At 38.9% G+C, this 10,398-nt stretch overlaps 1 non-coding gene across 1 annotated transcript; it reads left to right on the top strand.

The window, feature by feature from the left end:
* Positions 1-3,383: 3,383 nt before the first annotated feature.
* On the top strand, positions 3,384-3,489 carry LOC116527710. The gene has a single exon (XR_004258681.1). It is a non-coding gene; the product is annotated as a U6 spliceosomal RNA (small nuclear RNA).
* The last annotated feature ends 6,909 nt before the right edge of the window (positions 3,490-10,398 follow it).

The following is a 10,398-nucleotide window of genomic DNA, read 5'->3' as shown; positions in this document are numbered from 1 at the left end:
TGACACCAACTTTGCAATTGCTTTGTCAGTGTCCCCCATTGACTCCATGAGGCTGATCCCTCAGTTTTTGACCTCTGCTGCATCCCTCAGATGGTTCCAAGTGTGACAGGGGAAGCTGAGAGGCACCTCCTCAAACCCTGGTCATGATGGGGATATCAAGAGACATCTACTGGAAACCAGCTCGGTGGTCTTGGAACTGCTAAGTCAGTTCTTCCTTAGCCTGGAAGTTGGCAGTGGGGTCACAAAGCCCATGTACTTTACCATCCAGCATGTCACTTGGCCTATAGACTTATGCCCGTGTGCTTGGTTTACAGGTTCAGTGGTTTCTCAGCCCATGACAGATGAGAGGGAACTATATATATTGAAGGGCAAGGAAGAACTGTTGGAGTCTGAAATGTTCCTGAGAGCCTGGCTTAGTGCTGGCCCTTCTCTTAAACCTCCTAACAATGAGATTGATACTTTCAGTCCCTATTTTACAGGGGTTAGAACAGTTAAGTGACAACCAAGAAAGTACAGGAAAGAGACAGCTTGAGGTGAGAGAGGCCAGAAAAACATAAATGCAGACATAGAATTGCCACCATTTTGTAACAAGAATTGTTCCTATTATAACCTTCAGTCAAAAAGAGTAATTTGGTTTATAATGTCTATATAGTGTTTGTAATGTTAACATAAAGCAGGAGTTCGGTAAATAAAAATTTCAGTGTCTAAAAGAAAAAAAAAGATGCTTATGACCTTCATAATACAAGAAATGTGAATTAAAACCAGTCGGATGCTACTTTTGGTGTACTACATGGGAAAAATCAAAGGCTGGACACAATCCTACACTGGCAAGGATACAGAGAAACAGACACCCTCACACATTGCTGCTGAGAATGTTCAATCGCCTCAAGATCATGTTGGCAACTTTGTTATCTGTCAAAACTACAAATTTACTCAGCCAATTCCTTTCTAGAATTTTGTCCCCTAAATACGGTTTCCATGTGTAAAATGACATGCATAAGGTTATGCTCTTCAGCATCATTTAGCATAGCAAAACAATGGAAAAGGCCTACATGCATTGAAGAGGAAACTGATTATACAACTTATGTCACACATATACAATGAGATAATATGTCATCATAAACTAGATTAAGGAAGTTAATTATAAACAGATATAGTATGCCTGCAAGATATATTTAAACATTAAAAAGCAAGGTACAGGTTAGGCGTCGTGGCTCATGCCTGTAATCCTAGGATTTTGAGAGGCCAAGGTGGGTGAATCACTTGAGCCCAGGAGTTTGAGACCCACCTGGACAACACGGTGAAACCCCATCTGTACAAATACAAAAATGAGCCAGTCATGGTGCCTCATGCTTGTGGTCTCAGCTACTTGCAGTTGAGGCTGGGGGATCACTTGAGCTGGGAAGCAGAAGTTGCAGTGAGCCAAGATGGTGCCACTGCACTCCAGTCTGGATGAGAGTGAGGCCCTGTCTCAAACAAACAAACAAACAAAAAGACAAAAATTACTAAATTCTGATATATGTACTCATCAGTACAAGTACTAACATATGCTATCACAGGTGTAAACCTTGAAAAAAGTATACTAAGTGAAAGAAGCCAGTCATAAGAGACCATATATTATATGATTCCATTCTTATAAAATGTGCATAATAGGGAAATTATTACAGAGACAGAAAGTCGATTAGTGGTTGTCTAGGTCTGGGTGGGAGGGGTGTCAGAGGATAGGTAAATAACAGCTAAAGGGCATGTGGTTTTTTTCCTTTTTTTATTGTGGTAAAATATACAAAACATAAAATTTACCATCTAAACAAACTGTAAGTGTACAATACTGGGCCATTAAATACATTCATAATGCTGTGCATCCATCACCACCATCCATCTCCAGAGCTCTTTTTATTTTGTAAAACTGAAACTCTGCCCATTAAACAATAACTTGCAATTCTTCCCTCTCCTCTCCTAGCATCTGGCAACCATCATTTTACTTCCTATGATTTCGACTACTCTAGGCACCTCACCTCATATAAATGGAATCATAGTTATTTGTCTTTTTGATACTGATATTTTATTAAGCAGAATGTCTTCAAGATTCTTCCATGCTGTAACACCTGTTGGATTTTCCTTCCTTTTTAAGGCTGGATACTATTCCATTTGTATGTAGATGCTTTACCACATTTTGTTGAACCCTTCATCCCTGGATGCATGCTTGGGTTGCTTCTGCCTTTTGGCTATTGTGCCTAATGCTATGAATACAGATGTGCAAATATAAACACTCTTATTCACTCTATTGACATACATAGTTTTTTTTTAATGTGAGAGATTCATCTATGATCAAACCCTTTTGAAAATCTGTGGCAGGATAAATATACCAATTGTTTACTCTGTTGAATCTCCCACTTGACTAATTTCTGCTGTTATATCTACAATTGTCTTTCTTCCATTTGTAAAAAATTTGCTATTCTTTTGGTATCTTATTGTAAGAAATGCTTAAATCAGGGGATCAGCAAAATTTTTTGTAATAGACTAGATGGTAAATATTTTAGGATACTTACTCTCCTGTCAGAGTACGAAAGCACTCATAGAGAATAAACCTTTATTTACATAAACTAGCAGTGGGCTGGATTTGGCTTATGGGCCACAGTCTGCTGACTCCTGCCTTACATCATTAGGTCCCTCATAGACTGGTTTCCATTGTTCATTGTTTCTCTTGGGTTTTGTCCATGCTTTGTCTTCTGGTAAATCCAATCATTTTTTATTGAGTGTCAGAATGCTAATTTGAAGAACGGTAGATAGTTTCAAACTCTGCATGATGTTAATCTTCTCCAGATAACTTACTTTTGTTTTTGGTAGGCAAGTAGACCAATGTCACTAGCAGTTCCTCTTAATTCCCATAAACCAAACAGGGATTGAGACAATCTGAAGCTGAACAAGTCTTTGGGGTTCCAAATGAAAACCTGAGTTATACACCTTCTCTTAGCAGCCTTTATCTTTAATTTTTGTTCCTTCAGCACTGTGCATCTCTTGAAACCCCTATTGAGCCTCTAGACCTCTTGGCCTCCTTCAGAACAGGAAGGAAGAGGTAGCCCCAAATACTAGGCTCATATCTTTGGGTTTCTCTCCTTTCCTGGATACTAACCACACAATTCCTCATGCATTACTTGCTTTCTGAGGCTTCAGTCAGATGTATAATTTCTCCAGATTTTCTGGTTGTTTTCAGTGAGAGAGGAAGCCTAAACCATCTATTTTACCATCGCTTGAAACAGAGCTCTCTTTGTGGCAACCATTCTGGGTCAATATTTCCTGTTACAGTGTGTCTTTTCAATGTATACAGTTGAGCCTTCAGTTTGCAAAATTACATTTCGGTTTCTACTAAGAATTTCAGTTGTGTGCTCACTTTGGCAGCACATACACTAAAATTGGACTGTACAGAGAAGATTAGCATGGCCTCTGCGCAAGGATGACACGCAAATTCATGAAGTGTTCCATATTTTTAAACTGGCTAGCAGTGTGCAGAAAGCAGAAACTGGACTGCTTCATGACACCTTACACTAAAATTAACTTCAGATGGATTAAAGACTTAAACATAACACCTAACACCATAAAAACCCTAGAAGAAAACCTAGGCAAAATCATTCAGGACATAGGCATAGGCAAGGGCTCATGACCAAAACACCAAAAGCATTGGCAACAAAAGCCAAAATAGACAAAGGGGACCTAATTAAACTTCAGAGCTTCTGTACAGCAAAAGAAACAATCATTAGAGCGAACCGGCAACCAACAGAATGGAAAAAAATATTTGCAATCTACCCATCTGACAAAGAGCTAATATCCAGAATCTATAAAGAACTAAAACAGATTTGTAAGACAAAAACAAACAAACCCATCCATAAGTGGGAGAAGGATATGAACAGACACTTTTCAAAAGAAGACATACGTGAGGCCAACAAACATGAAAAAATGCTCATCATCGCTGGTCATTAGAGAAATGCAAATCAAAACCACATTGAGATACCACCTCACACCAGTTAGAATGGCAATCATTAAAAAATCTGGAGACAACAGATGCTGGGGAGGATGTGGAGACATAGGAACACTTTTACACTGTTGGTGGGAGTGTAAACTAGTTCAACCATTGTGGAAGACTGTGTGAGACTGTGTGGTGATTCCTCAAGGACCTAGAAATAGAAATTTCATTTGACCCAGCAATCCCATTACTGGGTATATACCCAAAGGATTATAAATCATTCTATTATAAAGATACATGCACACATATGTTCATAGTGGCACTGTTTACAATAGCAAAGACCTGGAACCAACCCAAATACCCATCGATGATAGACTTGACAGGGAAAATGTGGCACATATACACCATGGAATACTATGCAGCCATAAAAAATGATGAGTTCGTGTCCTTTGTAGGGACATGGATGAATCTGGAAACCATCATTCTCAGCAAACTGACACAAGAACAGAAAATCAAACACCACATGTTCTCACTCATAGACAGGTGTTGAATAATGAGAACACACGGACACGGGGAGTGGAGCATCACACACTGGGGTCTGTTGTGGGGGGCCAAGGGGCGACACCAGAGGGGTGGGGATGTTGGGGAGGGTAACACGGGGAGAAATGCCAGATGTAGGTGATGGGGGGATGGAGGCAGCAAACCACATTGCCGTGTGTATACCTATGCAAAAATCCTGCATGATCTGCACATGTACCCCAGAACCTAAAGTACAATAAAAAAATTAAATTAAAAAAAAAAAAAGAATTTCAGTAGCCACGGTTAGATTTCCTTTGCCTACCTTCTTATATTTCTGTAACTCAGTGGTGCTCAGCTTACTTTTTAAAAAGGGATTTAGGATGCTGAGGCGGGAAAGTTACCTGAGGCCAGCAATTTGAAACCAGCCTGGGGAATGTAGTAAGACTCTCCACCTCAAAAACAAAAAATTGCCGGGCGCGGTGGCTCAAGCCTGTAATCCCAGCACTTTGGGAGGCCGAGGCGGGTGGATCACGAGGTCAAGAGATCGAGACCATCCTGGTCAACATGGTGAAACCCCGTCTCTACTAAAAATACAAAAAATTAGCTGGGCATGGTGGTGCGTGCCTGTAATCCCAGCTACTCAGGAGGCTGAGGCAGGAGAATTGCCTGAACCCAGGAGGCGGAGGTTGCGGTCAGCCGAGATCGCGCCATTGCACTCCAGCCTGGGTAACATGAGTGAAACTCCGTCTCAAAAAAAAAAAAAAAAAAAAAAAATTGACTAACTTGTTCTTTCAATATTGTTTTTAGGCCAGGCACAGTGGTTCATACCTGTAATATCAGCATTTTGGGAGGCTGGGGTGGGCAGATCACTTTAGGCCAGGAGTTTGAGACCACCCAGGCCAACATGGCAAAACTGCATTTCTACTAAAAATAGAAAAAAAAATTAGCCATGCATGGTGGCGCACACCTGCAGTTCTAGCTACTTGGGAGGCTGAGGGAGGAAAATCACTTGAACCCAGGAGGTGGAGGTTGTGGTGAGCTGAGATTGTTCCACTGCACTCCAACCTGGGTGACAGAGCAAGACTCCGTCTCAAAAAAAAAAAAATTCATTTCTGTGATGGTTTTCCTTTTATTTCCTCCCTCAGTCATTTCTTATTTCATCTCCTTCAATTATCTGACCATCTATGTTGTATTTTTGCATTGTGTTCTTTTACAACAGCAATAATTGCCTCATTGTCTACTAATTTCAATTACAGTAAAAACAGTTGACAGCCCTACTCTATATTTGCAGGGCCTGGGGCAAGAGTAAAAACGGAACCCCTCAGCCTTATGTCTAAATGTAAAGGTTATAAATCAAGCTTTGGAGCTATTTTTAAGAAGCACATCCTTTTGGATGGTTTTCATATGACTGAAACACAGTCAATATAAAAGAGAACTAAATTTAATGATTACTGCACATGTCTAGGTGTTCTGTTCATGGATAAGCAATGTTTGCATAAGAAATAAACACATGTATTTCATAAATAATATTTATTCCGTTTTTTTGCCTTCATTTTAGTATAATCACAATATATCACAACAAATGTTATACTGTTTTCACAAAATTTATGTTTCATTGACAGAAATGATCTAAATGATTACAAAGAAACATTTTATTCAAAGTGTACCAAATTTCCACACAGGTACAAAATATGTACAGTTTGAACACAAAGAGAAGCAATAAAATCAGTGGGGTACTTAGTGGAAAATAATGCTTTATTATACAAAAATGTTTTGCTTTTGTGTTGAAGAAAAATATGACAGATTAATTACTTTGTCATTTCTGTTTCCTGAAATTTCTGACACTTTAATCCCTGCTGCTCCATGCAGCAGTGTCAGTAGCAGTCAACCCATAAATCTGATTAATAGTTGGACAGTTACCTATTGTTTTAAAGATACTGGGTAATGGATTTGGAGAAGCATTTCTCTGAGGACCAAATGGTGTTGTTCACAAAAAGTTTAGAATTATTAGTCATGCCGTGCTGACACTGAGCACCAAATCTAAAAGTGACAGAGCTGCCTATGTGTTCTTTAATAAACGTGTATGCTTGTGATACATGGGTCCCTGTGACGTGTGGAACCCAGAGCAGGGACTTTTCTGAGTCAATGCGTAATACTGGTATTTGGTACTTTTCGTCTTCTCTATACCATGCTTTTCTGGTTACTTTTCTTTGTCTGATACCATGTTTTACTGCTCTAACATTTTTTTCCCTCTAGTATCCTTATCTGCCAGTGCAATGGCAAATACTTCAGATCACATATCCTCGTTGGCTCTTTCTAGGAGCTCCTACAATCCCTCCCCAGCCCACTATGTCAACAGTCTATTCATACCACCTGTTGTCCACACTACTTAACTATTTTTACATTTGAGTATCTTCATCTGGTATCCAGTTTTGCTTGGTGTTATGGGTTGAATCATGTCAATAAGTAAAATATATGTTGAAGACTTAACTCTTAGTACTTCAGAATGTGACCTCATCTGGAATTAGGGTCCTTGCAAATGTAATTGGTTAATATGGGGTCATACTGGAGTAGACTAGGCTCCTGATCCAATCTTAATGGTATCCTTATAAGAAGACAGCCACGGGGGATCAGAGACACACATGGAGAATGCCATGTTATGACTAAGGCAGAGATTGGAGTTCTGCAACTGCAAACCAAGGCACACCAAAAACTGCCAGTAAATCACCAAAAGCTGGGAAGAAGCAAGGAAGGACATCTCTGCAGTTTCAGAGGAAGCACAACCCTGCTTACACCTTGATTTTGAACTTCTAGGTCCCCGAACTGAAGAGACAATGAGTATCTATTGTTTTGTGGTGCTCTGTTACGACAGCACTAGGAAACTAATACATAGTGTTAGTTTTACCCATGGGTTGTTTCTAAAAGAAGATGAAACTCTGGATCCAAGATGTCATCAAGTTCATAGTGTCAACAGTTCTTCACATTTGCAGTAGAATTGTCAGACTGGAATTGTCTACATGACTGCCCCAAAAGGAATGGGTTTCCATTCTATCTACTAACCCAAAAAGATCCTGAATAAATAAATATATATACGAGAAGTATTTTCATATACGGAGGCAACTAAACTTCTCCATAGTGAAAGTATGCCTGCAATATGGAAGGATTTGAATTATTGTGAGATCATTGGTGTCCCTGCAAAGTTTTTGCATTCTTAGAAACAGAGGCTCCTGTAAGTAAATATAACCAAGTTGTGGTAAAAGTCCATGATGTTCTCTCAGTCCTATATGGGGACACAGGCTTATGATGTCAGAAAAACGTGGAATTCTGTTTTCCATTCAGTACTGTGGAGGCTTCAATATAGTCACGATTCCATACTTTTCTATACTCCCACTACTCCCCACAAGGAGTAGCATACTAGAAGGTGAATATTTTGTAAAAATTTGTACTTCTTGAGGCTTCAACTTTATATAAATAAAGAAAGGCAATAAGAGGAAGGTGGCCTTTCAAAAGTAGCTTGAGCATTCCAAATCTATCATCATGGCACTTGGCTTGTGCAAATCCCAAACATCCATTGCTTAATAAAAACATTCCCTTCTAGTTACTTTTCCATTTCTCTTCTCTTCTTAATTTTTAAAAATTAGAGTATTACTATGTTGCCCAGGCTGGACTTGAAGTCTTGGGCTCAAGAAACTCTTCCTCCTCAGCTTCCTGAGTAGCATGGACTACAAGTGCATGACACCATGTCCAGCTTCTCTGCTCTTCTTTACAATACGCTTATTACTATTACTATTGTAGTAAAAATAGAAAACACATAACATTATATTTACTATCTTAATCATTTTTTACCTAAAATGATTAATTTCAACAGTGTTGAATGTATTCAAATTGTGCAAGAGATCTCTAGAATGTTTTCATCTTGCAAAACTGAAACTCTAAATCCACAAAGCACTAAGTCCCTCTTCCCCCAACTCATAGCCCATAAAAACTACCTTTCTACATTGTTTCTATGATTTCTGACCACTCTAAATACTCCATATGAGTGGAATCATATAGTGTCTATCCTTTTATGAATGGCTTACTTCATGTCCTTGAGGATCACTCATATTGTGGCACATGACAGAATTTCTTTTTAAGGGCGCATATTATTCCATTGTATAAATATACCATTCATCTGTTGATGGACATTTGGGTTGCTTCCATCTCTTGGCTATTGTGAATAATGCCACAATAAACATAAGTGTGCAAGTATCATTTAGAGACCTTGCTTTCAATTATTTTGCATGTAAATCCAGTAATAGTATTGCTAGATCATATGGTTTTTCTATTTTTAATTTTTTGAGGAACCTCCATACTGTTTCCCACAATGGCTGTACATTACCACCATCGATGCACAAGGATTACAACTTCTCCATATCCTCTCCAACATGTACTAATTTCTGTTCTTTTGATAGTGGCCATAATGATGTGTATGAGGTAATACCTGATTATGGTTTTGATTTCCATTTCTTTAATGATTTGTGATACTGAGCATCATTCTGTGCCCTTATTGGTTATTTGTATATGACCTCTGGAGAAATGTCTGTTCATGTCCTTTATCAGTTTTTAACTTCGGGTTTTTTTGTTGCTGAGTTGTAAGTTCCTTATATATTCTGGATACTAACCCCTTATCATATACATGATTTGCCAGTATTCTCTCCCATTCTATAGGTTGCCTCTCATTGTTTCCTTTAATGTGCCAAAGCATTTATGTTTGATGTAGTCCCATTTATCAATTACTGCTTTTGTTGCCTGTGTTTTTGGTGTTGTATCCAAGAAATCATTGCCAAATCCAAGGGTCTCTCCCATAATTTTCCAGTTTTCTATTTTCTAGGAGTTTACAGTTTTAAGTCTTAAGAGTTCAGTCTTCAAACCATTCTTTTCGATTTTCATATGTGATTTGGGGTAAGGATCCAACATCATGCTTTTGCAACCAGTTTTCCCAACACCATTTAGTGGGGAGACTCCTTTCCCTATTGTGGAAAAGTGTGGTCTAGGTACACTGCCAAAGTTCATGTGGTCACATGCACAACAACTTACCTCTGGGCTCTCTAATCTGTTCCATTGGTTTATATATCTACCTTTATGCCATCATCGCATCATCTTAATTGCAGTTTTTGTGGTATGTTTTGAAAACCTTTAAGCATAGGCCTTGACTTGGTCCTTTTTCAAGACTAGTTTGCCTACTTGAGGTCCCTTAAGGATCCATATACAATTTAGAACTTTTTGTATTTTCTGTAAAAAATGCATTGCGATTTTGATAGATATTGCATTGAATCTGTAGATTGCTTTAGGTAGTATGGATATTTTAACAATATTAAGTCTGGATACTTTAACAATATTAAGCATTTTAACAATATTAAGCCCATTAAGCATGGGCTCTTAAATCCATCTATCTGCATCTTCTTTGATTTCTTTACAGTGTTTTGTAGTTTTAAGTGTTCAAGTCTTTCATGTCCTAAGTATTTTTTTCTTTTTGTATTAGAATATATGTGATGTATTTTTAATTTCCTTTTCTGATTTAACACAAATGAGGGCCGGGCGCGGTGGCTCAAGCCTGTAATCCCAGCACTTTGGGAGGCCTAGGCGGGTGGATCACGAGGTCAAGAGATCGAGACCATCCTGGTCAACACGGTGAAGCCCCGTCTCTGCTAAAAATACAAAAAAAATTAGCTGGGCATGGCGACGCGTGCCTGTAATCCCAGCTACTAGGGAGGCTGAGGCAGGAGAATTGCCTGAACCCAGGAGGCGGAGGTTGCGGTGAGTGGAGATCGCGCCATTGCACTCCAGCCTGGGTAACAAGAGCGAAACTCTGTCCCAAAAAAAAACCAAAACAACAACAACAAAAAAAAACACAGAAAAAACCCACACAAATGATTTTT

This window comes from Sapajus apella, unplaced genomic scaffold, assembly GCF_009761245.1.
Source record: "Sapajus apella isolate SASKATOON/1434 unplaced genomic scaffold, GSC_monkey_1.0 scaffold2, whole genome shotgun sequence".
In the NCBI taxonomy this organism is placed as follows: domain Eukaryota; kingdom Metazoa; phylum Chordata; class Mammalia; order Primates; family Cebidae; genus Sapajus; species Sapajus apella.
This window is presented reverse-complemented; position numbering and strand designations above follow the sequence as displayed.